Below are 13942 nucleotides of genomic sequence, written 5' to 3'. Positions count from 1 at the left end.
TATACCTTTAAATTTATTATGTTACCAATTTCGAAAATTTGTAATTTAGTTTTAACACTCTTAATAAACATAATATTTTGTTTCTAATTTGTCTCGTTTTTTTCCATCAATACTTACTTTATCATTTACTTAAAATAAATTGCAGAAGCATAACGTTTCTTAATCGTGCGCAATCTTAACATTCAAACAACTTATAATGTTTTTGCAAATAGTCCTTAAATTTTTTCCAGTCCTCCTCCATTGTTTCTTCGCTCAGATCTCGAATTCTGCCAGTCATTTCTGCCAACTCCATGTAGTCCATCAGCTGCGTCTGCCAGTCCTCCAGTGTGGGTAAATCTGGTGTCTTCCAGAACTTTGCGATAAGAATCCTAGCTGCTGTGGTTGCATACATAAACAAGGTTCTGTCCTTCTTTGGCACCTTCCGGTCCACCATGCCCAGAAGAAAGGCCTCTGGTTTCTTAGAAAAGGTATATCTGAATACCTTTTTCAGCTCATTATGTATCATTTCCCAAAAGGCCTTTACTTTCGGGCAGGTCCACCAGAGGTGAAAGAATGTCCCTTCTGCCTCCTTGCATTTCCAACACTTATTATCAGAAAGATGATATATTTTAGCCAACTTGACTGGGGTCATGTACCACCGGTATACCATTTTCATAATGTTCTCTTTTAAGGCACTACATGCCGTGAATTTCATACCGGTGTTCCATAACCTTTCCCAGTCCTCAGACATAATGTTGTGTCCTACATCCTGTGCCCATTTTATCATAGCAGATTTAACTGTCTCATCCTGTGTGTTCCATTTAAGCAGCAAGTCATACATCCTCGAAAGTACCTTAGTCTTTGGTTCTAGTAACTCCGTCTCCAGTTTCGATTTCTCCAACTGGAAACCCACTTTTTTATCCATTTTAAATACCTCTTGAATTTGAGCATAATGTAACCAATCTCGCACCTTGTTTTTTAGTTTGTCCTGGCTTTGGAGCTTCCAATTATCTCCAACTCTTTCAATCAATTCCCAATATTTTGGCCAATAGGCCTCCATATTGGGCCTTTTTTTAGAGATCTTGGCTTCCACTGGTGATAACCACCTCGGGGTCTTGCTTTCTAATAAGTCCTTATACTTCATCCAGACGGCAAAAATTGATTTTCTGACAATATGGTTTTTAAACAGTTTATGAACCTTCGCCTTGTCATACCACAAGTATGCATGCCAACCATAAACATTGTCAAACCCTTCCAGATCTAGGACATCGGTGTTTTCCAACAGAAACCAATCCTTCAGCCAGCAGAAGGCTGCAGCCTCATAGTACAACCTTAAATCCGGCAGGGCAAACCCCCCTCTTTCTTTTGAGTCAGTTAGTATTTTGAATTTAATTCGGGGCTTTTTGCCCTGCCAGACAAACTTAGAAATATCCTTCTGCCATTTTCCAAAACATTCCATTCTGTCCACGACCTGGAGGGTTTGAAATAAAAATAACATTTTTGGCAAGACACACATCTTTATAGCTGCAATTCGGCCTGACAAGGTAAGTTTCAATCTTGACCAAATATCCAAGTCTTTTTTGATCTCCGACCAACATTTTTCATAATTATCTTTAAATAGATTTAAGTTTTTGGTGGACAAAGATACCCCCAGGTATTTCACTTTTTTAACCACACTTAGCTCTGTCTCTTTCTGGTACCCCTCTATCTCTGTAGGCGTCAAATTTTTGGCCAAAACCTTAGTTTTTTGTTTGTTTAGCTTGAATCCCGCCACCCGACCAAACTCCAAAATAAGTTCAAGAACTCTTTTTGTGCTAGATTCTGGCTCCTGTACTGTAATGACTAGGTCATCTGCAAAAGCTTTCAGTTTGTATTGTTTCGCTCCGACCACTATACCCTGCACCAACTGGTCCTCCCTGATCATATTCAGCAATACCTCCAGAACAGAAATAAATAACAGAGGGGATAAAGGGCACCCCTGTCGTGTCCCTTTTTCAATTTGGAGTTCCTCAGATACCACATTGTTCACTATCAGTTTGGCTTTTTGTTCTGAATAGATTGCTTCTAATCCATTTTCAAACCCCCGTCCCACTCCCATCCCTTTCAAGTTTTTCTTCATAAACATCCAAGAAATGTTGTCAAATGCTTTCTCCGCATCAATAAAGATTAAAGCAGCCCTTGTGTTTCTAATTCGCAACAACTCCAATATATCAATAATGTTCCTGGTGTTGTCAGACATATGTCTACCAGGGAGAAAGCCTGCTTGGTCCTTGTGAATTACTTCATTTAGTACATTTTTAAGTCTATTTGCTAAAATGTCTGCAAATATTTTGTAATCCACATTCAGGAGTGAGATGGGACGGTAGTTCTTAAGCTGAGTCTTTTCCCTTTCTGACTTGGGAATCAATGTGATGAATGCTTCTTTCCACGTTTCCGGTGCCTTTCTCCCCTCCATGATCTGGTTACAAACCTCCAACAACGGTTGTATCAAAAAGTCCTTTAAAGTCTTATAATATTTGGAGGTAAGTCCATCCGGGCCTGGAGATTTGCCCAGCTGCATGTTCTGGATGGCACCTTCAATTTCCTGTTGAGTTATTTTGCTGTTAAGGATTGATCTTTTATCTTGGCTTATTTTAGGTAGTCCATTTATCCTCAAAAATTGATCTATTTCCAGTTCTTTCTGAGGCCCCTGTACGTAAAGCTCTTTGAAGTATCTGTGGAAGCACTTTCTTATTTCTTCTGGTTTCTGAACTATTTTTCCTTGAATCTCCAAGTTTGTGACCGTATTTAACTTTTGTCTTTTTTTCAGCTGCCAAGCTAGCAATTTTCCACATTTATTTGCTGATTCAAACGATCTCTGCTTCATTTGTTTAATTTTCCACTCAATCTCTTGATTGATCAGTTTCGAATATTGTGCTTGATGGAATTTGATCTCTCTTAGCACCTCTTTTGACTTCGGTTTGGTTCTCAACTTTTTCTCTCCTTCACTTATTTTCTCTAAAAATTTTTCCTTTTTTCCATTCCAAAATTTTCTCTTTATTGTATTCTGTTGTATCAGAAACCCTCTCATTACAGCTTTACTTGCATCCCAGATTGTTCTTTTCTCCACCGTGGTGTTCAAATTTATTTCAAAATAGTCCTTTAGCGTTTTTTGGGCCTTCTTAACAATCTCTTGATCTCTTAACAAGGTGTCATTCATTCTCCATCTGAAGGATCCAGTTGGGAAAAGTCTCAATTCCATTTTTAAGGCATTATGGTCGGAGCAGGTTTTTGGGCAGATTTCCACTTTTCTTGTTTTCGGGGCCAGCCCTCTAGATATCCAAATTTGGTCAATTCGTGTCCATGACAAGTGGGCCTCAGAGAAGAAGGTTCCTTCTTTACCCAAGGGGTTTCTTGTCCTCCAAATGTCAATCAAATCCATATTGTCTGTCATTTCAAAAAAGGTTTTAGGGAGTCTGCCGTCTGTTGTTAAGTTTTGATTTTGGGATTTGTCCATATTTGTAGACACCACCCCATTCATGTCTCCCATCACAATAATGTTGGAATAGTCCAGATAGTCCATCATTGTCTCATGCAGCTTCTTATAGAATTCTGATTTTCCATCATTTGGCGCATAAACTCCTAATATCAAAATCTTTTCTCCTTGTGTTTGGATTTCAATTGCGAGAATTCTTCCATGATCATCTTTGAATAGAAATTTTGGTGACAGGTTCTCCTTTGCATAAATTACAACGCCTCTTTTTTTAACTTTGTCTGATGAGATAAATTCTTGGCCAAGTCTTTTATTGATTAATACTTTCCTATGGAGCCTAGTCACATGTGTTTCTTGAAGGCATATTACATCCAATTGTTCTTTTTTTAGGATATGAAATATCCTCCTTCTTTTTTCCGGAGAATTCCCGCCATTTATGTTCCAACTAAGTAGCTGCAGAGACATCCTGTTCTAATTAAGATGTTCTTAGGATGAGGTGTCTTCCTTTTGCTCAGATCCCGAGGGTGCAGGCGTTAGCCCGCTTCCAGGCAGTATTGGTGCTGGTAAAACTGGAAGCCAATCCACTCCTTTTTGGAGATCTTCTCCGTGGTCGTGAAGGAACTTTTGGTTATCTTCAGGTGTTCTAATTTTAACCTTCCTTTCTTTGTAGGTGAAGGATAATCCTTGTGGAAACTCCCACCTATAGGGAATTGCGTTGTGTCTCAACAATTTTGCTAGTTCTGCATAGGTGGCTCTGAGGTCCAGCAACTGTCTCGGAATATCTCTATAAATTTCCACCCTTTTGTCTTGTATTTCAATTGCTTTTTTGAAGTGAAGACCTAGGATCTTGTCTCTCTCTTCCTTTGATCTTAAAATTATCAAACAGTCTCTGGATCTGTCTTTCCTTACCAATCTTCCCAGTCTATATGCCGAGACAATCCTGAAATCTGTATCTTCCTTTAAACCCCAGAACTTCGAGAATTCCTGTGTCAAGTATCCAATCAAGTCTCCTTGTTCAAGTTCTGGGATGCCTCTCAATTTGATGTTATTCTCGCGATTTTTCAATTCCACCATTGACAGATAAACTTGTTGTTCACCCACCTGTTTGTGCAGGGGCTTAACTTCTCCCTTTATTTCTTCAACTTCTTTTTGTAAAGCTCCCACTTTCTGGATTGCTTCTCCAGCTAATTCCCGATTTTCCGCTGTTGCTCCTTGCAAATTCTCTATGGCTTGCGTGTGCTGGGAAACTTGATCAGTCAATTTTTGAATCGAGGAAGTCGCTTTATCTATCTTCAGAGACTGGTCGTCCACCTTCTGGTTTAAACTTGATAATTGCTCCAATATTTGTTTTAATAGTGTATCTGACCCACCTGCTGCCATATCTTCCTCAGTGGGCTTCTCAGTTATTTCCCCTTGTTCCCTTTGGGTCACCAGTACAGCTGGAACCGACGATCGGCGTCCTTGGGTCAATGTTGTTTGTACAAATTGTGCTGGTTTTCTTTCCTTTTCTTTTTCCTTGGCCTCTTTAGATTCCTTAGCTTTAGATGCTCTTGTTCTCCCTGCACCACTCATTACACATCTGTCAGTGTTCAAGGTCAGATTGTCTATTGTTCCATGGGAGAGACAAATTCAGTTATAAACAACCAGTGAAGTGGAATTCAAAACAAAAGTCAGTTCCCAGGATTTTATAATCCGAAAGCCCTGTAGGGGGAGTGCCACCAGGTTTCAAAGACAAAGAAGGAAGTAATCCGCCATTAAAGTTCCGAATTGTTTCAACTCAGTAAATTCAATAATCCAACAGTCCCTTCAAAGACTCAGAATTCCCCAAAGCACCTTTTAAAGTTCAACAAAATTTCACAGGAGGTGCTTGCAACAATATCACATCCAGTCTTTTCTGCTCAAATGTATCAGTTACGCTTGCAAAGTTTTTGCAACTGTTTCCGCAGTTTGACACAGTCTCCCTCTCCAGCAGCCCGACGATCTGGCTTTTTAAAAATACGACCCAAAGAAAAAGGAGGTAGGAGAGAAGTCTCCTTCTTTTAATCAATGTCCCTTTCCACCTTCAATTCAGCAAGAAAAAGAGCAGGTTTAATAGCGCGAAAAAGTTAAAGCTTCCCACAGTCCCGTTTCAAGCGCTTCCGCTTTTTAAAACTTTGCTTTGATCTTGTCAGCAATGTCGGAAGACGGACTTCCCTTTTCTCGTCTCCCGTTTTCAGCCAGATTTAACAGATTTTTTGCCAATTTTAAACCCTTTACTCACGGGTATGTTGCTTGCAGTTTGATGTTGGTTTTAGGAAGAAGGATCAGCGCTCATCTGCAACGGCCGCGCGGCTTCACTTCCGCGGAAAGAGCGATGAACTCACAGCACCGCTACCCCTCCTTCACTCCGGGTCTCCTTACGGGGTCCCTTCTGTGTTTTCGGAGCAGCTTCTGGTGCCCGCCGAGTCCCACGGCCACGGGCTCACTCTACCCGTGGTTTATCTTGATGGGTCGTCGCTATGCCGCAGCGAACGACCCTTTTCCGCGGAGCCCCTCTTCAGAGCTCGAAGAGGACCGCCATTACAGTTTCGCGCCGCCCCCGGAAGTGTTTTCATAGCTCATTCCTAAGGTTGCCAGATCCAGACACTGAGAGGGCAACTTTAAGATACAGATGAGGAATCTTTTTCAATCCAAGGGCCAAATTTCCTCATCAAATTTCTAGAAATCCCATGCCATTGGTGAACGGGGGTCTCCCCGACAGGGTCTTTTCTGTAGTGGCTCCACTTAACCCAGGCATTTGGTGGCTTTTCCTGGCAACCCAAATATCATTGGGTACAATAATGTTTACATCTTTAACTGCTTTTAATTACATGTGTTTTTAGAACATCTTAACTGCTTTAGAATGTTTTTGCTTTTTAAAATCTGTGTATCTGTTTACCACAATGGGATCCTAGGGGAAGAAAGTTAGTATATAAATTAAACAACAAAAATGATTTCCTACCCAACTTTTAAGGGTGCAGGACTCCTATTCTCTTTTGCATCTGTTCACCCTAAATAGAGCAAGTTTAAATGGAGAGGAAAGAATCTTCTGTACTCTGGAACCAAAATAACAGTTCAGAAAATTGGAATCCTCAAGATTTCCTTAAGGCAGTACCTTAGCAGCAATGGGCTTGATGCAAAATCTTGTTCTGTTTGTGTCAATGCACCTTGGGAAACTGGAAGTAAACTAATGCATGACTGTTTCTTAAAACATTTATTAGTGTAATGGCAAAGTGGGTGCTGTATCATGGTGCCCTTTTGGTTTCAGAGGGTAACCTTTTAAAAGAAAAGAAAGAAAGTAGCTTCCCAGTACATTAGTGTTAGTAATTTCTCCGACATTTTGCTGTTGAAAGGTGATGCGTGCTTGTTTGTTTGCCAGACTAGCAACAGGGATATACATGGAGCTTAACAGAGCATCAATAAAACCCAAACCTTTCCCTCTCCCAAAACTGAGCACATGGAAGGCAATAGATGGAGAGTATGAAGACGGAGGTGAAGATAAATGGTCCATCAGATATTGTTGGACTCCAACTCCCATCAGCCCCAGGCAGCATGACCAGTGATCTAGAATGATGGGGATTGTAGTCCAAAAAATGTCTGGAGGGCCACAGGTTCCCTATCCCTGGGCATAAGCCATTTCATATTTCAAACAAAATCCCACTTACTTAAAATCATGTCAAGGAGAAATAACTCTTTGGTTGCAGACATGACTAATGAGCTTTAATTACAGTACTAATACTTCTGCTTAATTAGTTGAAGTGAGGCATATGACACTTGTATCATCTTGTGCGTTGTTTGTGGATCAGAAGCCACAGGAGCTTCCTGCAGCCAATCGGAATCCGCACCTTGGTTTCTGAACCGTTTTGGAAGTCGAACGGACTTCCGGAACGGATTCCGTTTGACTTCCAATGTAGCACTGTCATTCTCCTCAGAATTTGTCGGACTACAACTCCCATCATCCTCAGGCAATGTGCCCAGTGCTCAAGGATGATAGGAGTTGTTAAAGGTTCTGGAAGGCTTAAGGTTCCACATCCCTGAATTCAGTAATTTTGGACTCTGGACTTAATGGTGGTGCCCTTTAGATAGCAATGAGTATCATATCACTTACTTCAAAAAGTATTAAGCCACATTTGTTGCAACAAACAGCTCTCTTTTCAGGGCCCCTAGACATCTGTCCCTAGAGTCCTATCCTTCCCCCCAAAGTCCCTTTCTCTCCCCCCGCCCTGCCTTGCCCACCCACTGAATGGGCATCTGACAGTAGGACAGCAGGCAAAGGTCCCAGAAGTGGGATTTTAGAACTTATTCTAAAGACAGGCAGCTAAGCAATTGCCTACCACTATCTTCTATCTTCTTGGAGGGACACGGGTGACGCTGTGGGTTAAACCACACAGCCTAGGACTTGCCAATCAGAAGGTCGGTGGTTCGAATCCCCATGACAGGTTGAGCTCCCGTTGCTCGATCCCTGCTCCTGCCAACCTAGCAGTTCAAAAGCATGTCAAAGTGCAAGTAGATAAATAGGTACCGCTCCGGCGGGAAGGTAAAAGGTGTTTCCGTGCGCTGCTCTGGTTTGCCAGAAGCGGCTTAGTCATGCTGGCCACATGACCCGGAAGCTGTACACCGGCTCCCTCGGCCAATAAAGCGAAATGAGCGCCGCAACCCCAGAGTCGGCCACAACTAGACCTAATGGTCAGGGGTCCCTTTACCTTTACCTATCTTCTATCTGGTCAAGAGGATTAGGGCAGAAATGTGTTTTGCACCTGCTATGCAGGAGAGAGCCATTTGCCAGTTAATTTGCGAGGTATTAAGAGGGACATGATAACATGTCTTGGATTCTTTTCTTTTAATTTATTGAACAATGGTTGCCGAGGGAGTCTAAAAATAACTTCATCAGCATGCAGGCTGATATTTTAGAAATCCACTGAGCTTCCACTGCCTAGATAAACTGCCATGAAGAATTGCTCCTGAGCACCAAAGTAAAGGTAACACAAACTTTCCGGCAGGCATAGCAGGGGGAAAGATTCCCAGGAGTGGGATTTCAGAGATTTTTAATGTCGCTGTTCATATATGCTGTTCACTCTGAACTGCCACATTTTGAGTCATTTTCACACGTTCCACAAATTCCAGCCCTCTTGGTCCATTGCTATAAAAAAAGGCAACTTCGCTTTCACAATAGTTATCCTAAAACAACACAAAGCTGCAGCAGAAGGAGAGATGGGGAGCAGAGCCATTCCATCTCCTCTGCCGAGATTCAGTGACCAGCAGCACCAGCCCGTTGGCCTCCTCCCTCAACAGTTACCTGGCAACAACCTGAGCCATTGCACTAGCTTACAACAGAGGGAGAGATGGGAAGCTGCTCCATTGGCTCTCCTGAGAAAGACGAGATTCCATTGGTTCTTGGGGCTTGTCCAAACTGCCCCTTGTCCCATGCCTAGAAAATACAGGTCGAAACAGTTTTCTGCTTGCCCCATGCTGTCTAGGCACAGGTCGAGGGATCTTCCCTTTGCCATGCCATGCTCCCCTGGAAAACCCACTCTTTAGCACAAAATTGGAACAAATGGCAATCCGTGAAAAACCTGATTGACATTGGTTCTGATTCAGCGCTAAGCCACAGATTTCCTCAGAAGTATGGATGAGCCCTTATCTCCCTGAACTGTTTCTGGTCCAGCTGGTCAATATTAGAACTACTATTCAACTTCAAGGACGGGCTGCCTGAGGGGTTTTTTTGGGGGGGTTGGGAGTTGTTTTCTGTTCCCCCCTTGTTTTATTTGTGTTTTGTTTTTCAAATTGTAAGCTGAAGAGCAGGGTAGAAATGCTATAAATAAACATACAATGGGATCAAAGTGACAAGCTGAAAAGCCTTTGTTCTGCCATGGTCTCTGGCACCACACCAGAGACATACATACATACATACATACATACATACATTTATTTATTTATTTATTTATTTATTTATTTATTTATTTATTTATTTATGTATCAGTCAATCAATCAATCAATCAATCAATCAACCAACCAACCAACCAACCAATTAAGTTAGTATACTACCCTTCATCTGACTACAGGGTGGTTCACAACATAAAAATACAAAATGAATATATGTTCTGTGGTGCTCTAGAGAGAGAATCTTATATTTCCCCCCCAATAAGGAATTAGGCTCAGTAGTTCCAAGAAGGTTGTACACACTTTGCTTACTTATGGGAGGGGTGGGAAACATCCAATGCGCAGATGGGAAGACATTGACCTGAATGACTTCAAAGAGCTTTTTGTAACTTGATGTTGAACTTCCTGTGCCTATTGTAGCATCATTAATAATAAGTGTAGGAACAGGTAACACACTGGCAAGTCTTTGTATGCCATGGCTAACACTTGGGAACTTCTCAGTTTCACAGTAATAAATAAGTCAAACATTCCTTATTCATGAAGATGGAAAGGTCACATTTCTATTCCCGCTGTGTAACTAAAACAAATGCAGCTCGCCGGACTTCCAAATCCAGGCAACCTCCTGACTTGCTCAGTGCACCATCTAGTGAGAATCCCATCTCTGGTCTTCTTACATGCCCTGGGTTAGTGATGACAGAGATCAAGACCCAGTAGCAGTTTGAAGGAGAGAGAGGTAGGGTGGGCACATACAGATTGCCAAAGAGAGAGAGAGAGGATAAAAGAAAGCCCAGGTTTTCAAACAAAATTTTAAAAATGCATATTTGTTAATATATATAGATGCAAATTTAGAAACTCTGTGGTTGCGGCGCTCATCTCGCTTTATTGGCCGAGGGAACCGGAGTACAGCTTCCGGGTCATGTGGCCAGCATGACTAAGCTGCTTCTGGCGAACCAGAGCAGCGCACGGAAACACCGTTTACCTTCCCACCAGCGTGGTACCTATTTATCTACTTGCACTTTGATGCGCTTTCAAACTGCTAGGTTGGCAGGAGCTGGGACCAAGGAATGGGAGCTCACTCCGTCGCAGGGATTCGAACCGCCGACCTTCTGATCGGCAAGTCCTAGGCTCTGTGGTTTAACCCACAGTGCCACCCGCGTCCCAAATTTAGAAATGTACTAAAATTTAAATAGAAATACAAAACATCTCACCGTAGTAGGGAAGGTCACTGTGTGCCTGGCTCTTCTCTGCCAATGGTTGATGGGCCTTAACTTAGACAGTATAGCCCTCCAAACAGAAGATGTTTGGAATTGAGAGCCAGTCCTGAACCTTCGCCATCTATGGTACAGCAGGAGGCTTCAGGGTGAAAGAGAGGTGTTGCTTTTCTCTTCCCCTATCTTAAACCCGGCCCCCGATATGGCTCTCTTAAAAGAGGCATTCTTCTTATGGGATGGGGGCATAGACTGCAGCACTTTGTTGAAGTCTCCCCCTCTGTGTTTCCTTTCTAATAATATTTGAGCCTCTATATTTGCATTGGAAGTAGAGTCCATGAGCCTACATCAAACATGATGCAGATACTTCCATTCCCATGGAGAAAAAATGCAGAGGGTAGGTTTTAAGAACTGTGTTAAAATATTTACCCCTTTCTTGCATCTTATTTCTACCCTCATAATCAAAAGGACTAAAACAAGAAATAAGTAAGATAGGTATAATGGTTTCTGGTAGTAAAACAACCAGTTAAGGAAATTGTTCCCCTGAGTTCTTTCCCTTTTATCATCTTCACCAGGGAAAATCAATATGGTGCTAACTAGGTGTTGACACTCCAGTATACCTGAAGGAGCGTTTCCACCCCCATCGCTCTGCCTGGACACTGAGATCCAGCGCCAAGGGCCTTCTGGCGGTTCCCTCACTGTGAGAAGCAAAGTTACAGGGAACCAGGCAGAGGGCCTTCTTGGTAGTGGCACCCGCCCTGTGGAATACCCTCCCATCAGATGTCAAAGAAATAAACAACCATATGATATTTAGAAGACATCTGAAGGCAGCCCTGTTTAGGGAAGCTTTTAATATTTGATGAATTATTGTATTTTAATATTTAGCAGGAAGCCGCCCAGAGTGGCTAGGGAAACCCAGCCAGATGGGCGGCGTATAAATAATTTATTATTATTATTGTTGTTGTTGTTGTTATTTAGCTCCCATCAGTCCGTGCCAGCATGGCCAATGGTCAGGAATTATAGGGTTGTAGTAGTAATAATAATAATAATTTATTTGTATCCCACCCATCTGAATGGGTTGCCCCAGCCCATGCTTCCTCAACCTCGGCCCTCCAGATGTTTTTGACCTACAACTCCCATGATCCCTAGCTAGCAGGACCAGTGGTCAGGGATGATGGGAATTGTAGTCTCAAAACATCTGGAGGGCCGAGGTTGAGGAAGCCTGCCCCAGCCACTCTGGGCAGCTTCCAACATTATATATATATATTCTATCTATCTATCATCTATCTAGTGTACAAAAACACTGGAAGGCAGCAGATTGGCTACCTCTGATAAACATGACTTTGGGGTGAAGTCACACATGAAATATTGGCCCTTTTTGAGTGTGTGGAACTCTTCAGAGTGATGCCCATCTGAAATGGTTAAAAATGCCCATTTCCAGATATGCACACCAGCAAAAAACAGCTGCACCTGAAACTGGGCAAGATTGGACTAGATGATTCTATGCCTGCACATTTAAGCGCACTTGGGTGTGCCTGCCTGTACAGAGGCAGTACCACATGGGAAAAAATCAAACTGAATTTAGCTCAAGCCATCCCATTCTTAGCCAAAGCTCACTGGAGCTAATATTCATTTTGTACTGATTGGTTCTTGTCCCTCAGGCCCAATAGAATCACTGCGCTTTGTCACATGAGGGTGAATGACATCGCTGATGAATGGTCCATGGCATACCAGCCATTTAAAGAGCTATTGTTGCATTAATACCTGAGGGATTTCTGCATGTGTGGCAGATCATGATTGTTAAGGGGTGGACGCGGGGGGGGGGAGTTTCCATAAATCTCAGAGACATTCAAGGGTAAGAACTTGTCACATGATCAGTGCTTCTACCCATGACTGCCAAAACTAAAAATCATGCCATGTGTGTGATGTAAAATCGTCTCCTTCCTATCTATTGACTGACTGGCAGGAGTCGTTCTTACGTTTTTCAACTAATACTAGCAAGTTTAAAAATTCAAAGCAATTTAGTGATTTGCAAATGTAAAGGTTCGGGACATTTATAACAAGAATACAGAGCAAGTCTTGTTTTTTTTGTTTACCCTGAACAGGAAAGATTTTTAAAAATATGAGTTTTTGTTGTTGTGAGATGTAAAAGGCCTTTGTGAATATTCAGTGTGGGGAAACAGGTAAACAAATCCTTGCATTTCAGGAAGCTTACGCAGTAGGTGCTACTAATTGGAACTATAATTGTCACTTTCTCTTTTGGAAAAATTCAGACTGTGTGTGCTTTCAACATGCAGAATCGCAAGCAAAGTCTATGCCATTATTGTTATTGGTATTCCCGCACTTGTGCTCTTGGTATGTCTGTTTAATTTCTTGCTCCACTGATTTACAAATGGCAGAAGTAGCAGGGGATCATCACAGTGCTAGGCTGAGAGAAAGACCCTAATCTCTGAACAGCTAGCAGGCAGAAGGCCAGAGAGCACTGTTATCTGAAACAGCAGAGTGACAATTGAAAACACAGATGATGGGCGATAATGGGAAATCTGGAAAGCTAGAGGAAAACGGCAGGTTATTGGTGCTTAAATGATTTGCATCATTCTTTGCAGAGGGAAAGCTTTATATTTGGATTAGGGCAGTTGGGGGAAATTATCACACAGGAAGCCTGAAATCTTGATCAGGGAAGGTTCCTAGCCCAACCAAACCCACAGAACAAGAGACACAATGAATCTTGAAAGGAAAAAGGTTCAGATATTAAACAGCTGAGAATAATGCATACACAAATCAGGCTATGCACAGCTCCAGGTCTCAGTTGGAGGGTTTCAGCAGAAACAGGGAGTAAGCTCCATTGAATTCAACAGGACTTACTTCCAAGTAGGCATGGTTAGGATTGTGTCTTTTAAGACACCTCCTTTGGGTGACAAGGATTCCTTTCTGGTCTATGACTTGTGTCAAGCCTTTATTGGCAGCTATCATTCATAACAAAGCAGAAATATCACCTTGCCAACAAATGTCTGTATAGTTAAAGCCATGGTTTTCCCGGTAGTGATGTATGGAAGTGAGAGCTGGACCATAAAGAAGGCTGATCGCCGAATAATTGATGCTTTTGAATTATGGTGCTGGAGGAGTCTCTTGAGAGTCCCATGCAAGAAGATCAAACACATCCATTCTTAAGGAAATTAGCCCTGAGTGCTCACTGGAAGGACAGATCGTGAAGCTAGGCTCCAATACTTTGGCCACCTCATGAGAAGAGAAGACTCCCTGGAAAAGACCCTGATGTTGGGAAAGATTGAGGGCACAAGAAGAAGGGGACGACAGAGGATGAGATGGTTGGACAGTGTTCTCGAAGCTACAAACACGAGTCTGACCAAACTGCGGGAGGCAGTGG

Source organism: Podarcis bocagei, assembly GCF_964188305.1.
Source record: "Podarcis bocagei genome assembly, chromosome: 12".
NCBI classification, from domain to species: domain Eukaryota; kingdom Metazoa; phylum Chordata; class Lepidosauria; order Squamata; family Lacertidae; genus Podarcis; species Podarcis bocagei.
This window is presented reverse-complemented; position numbering follows the sequence as displayed.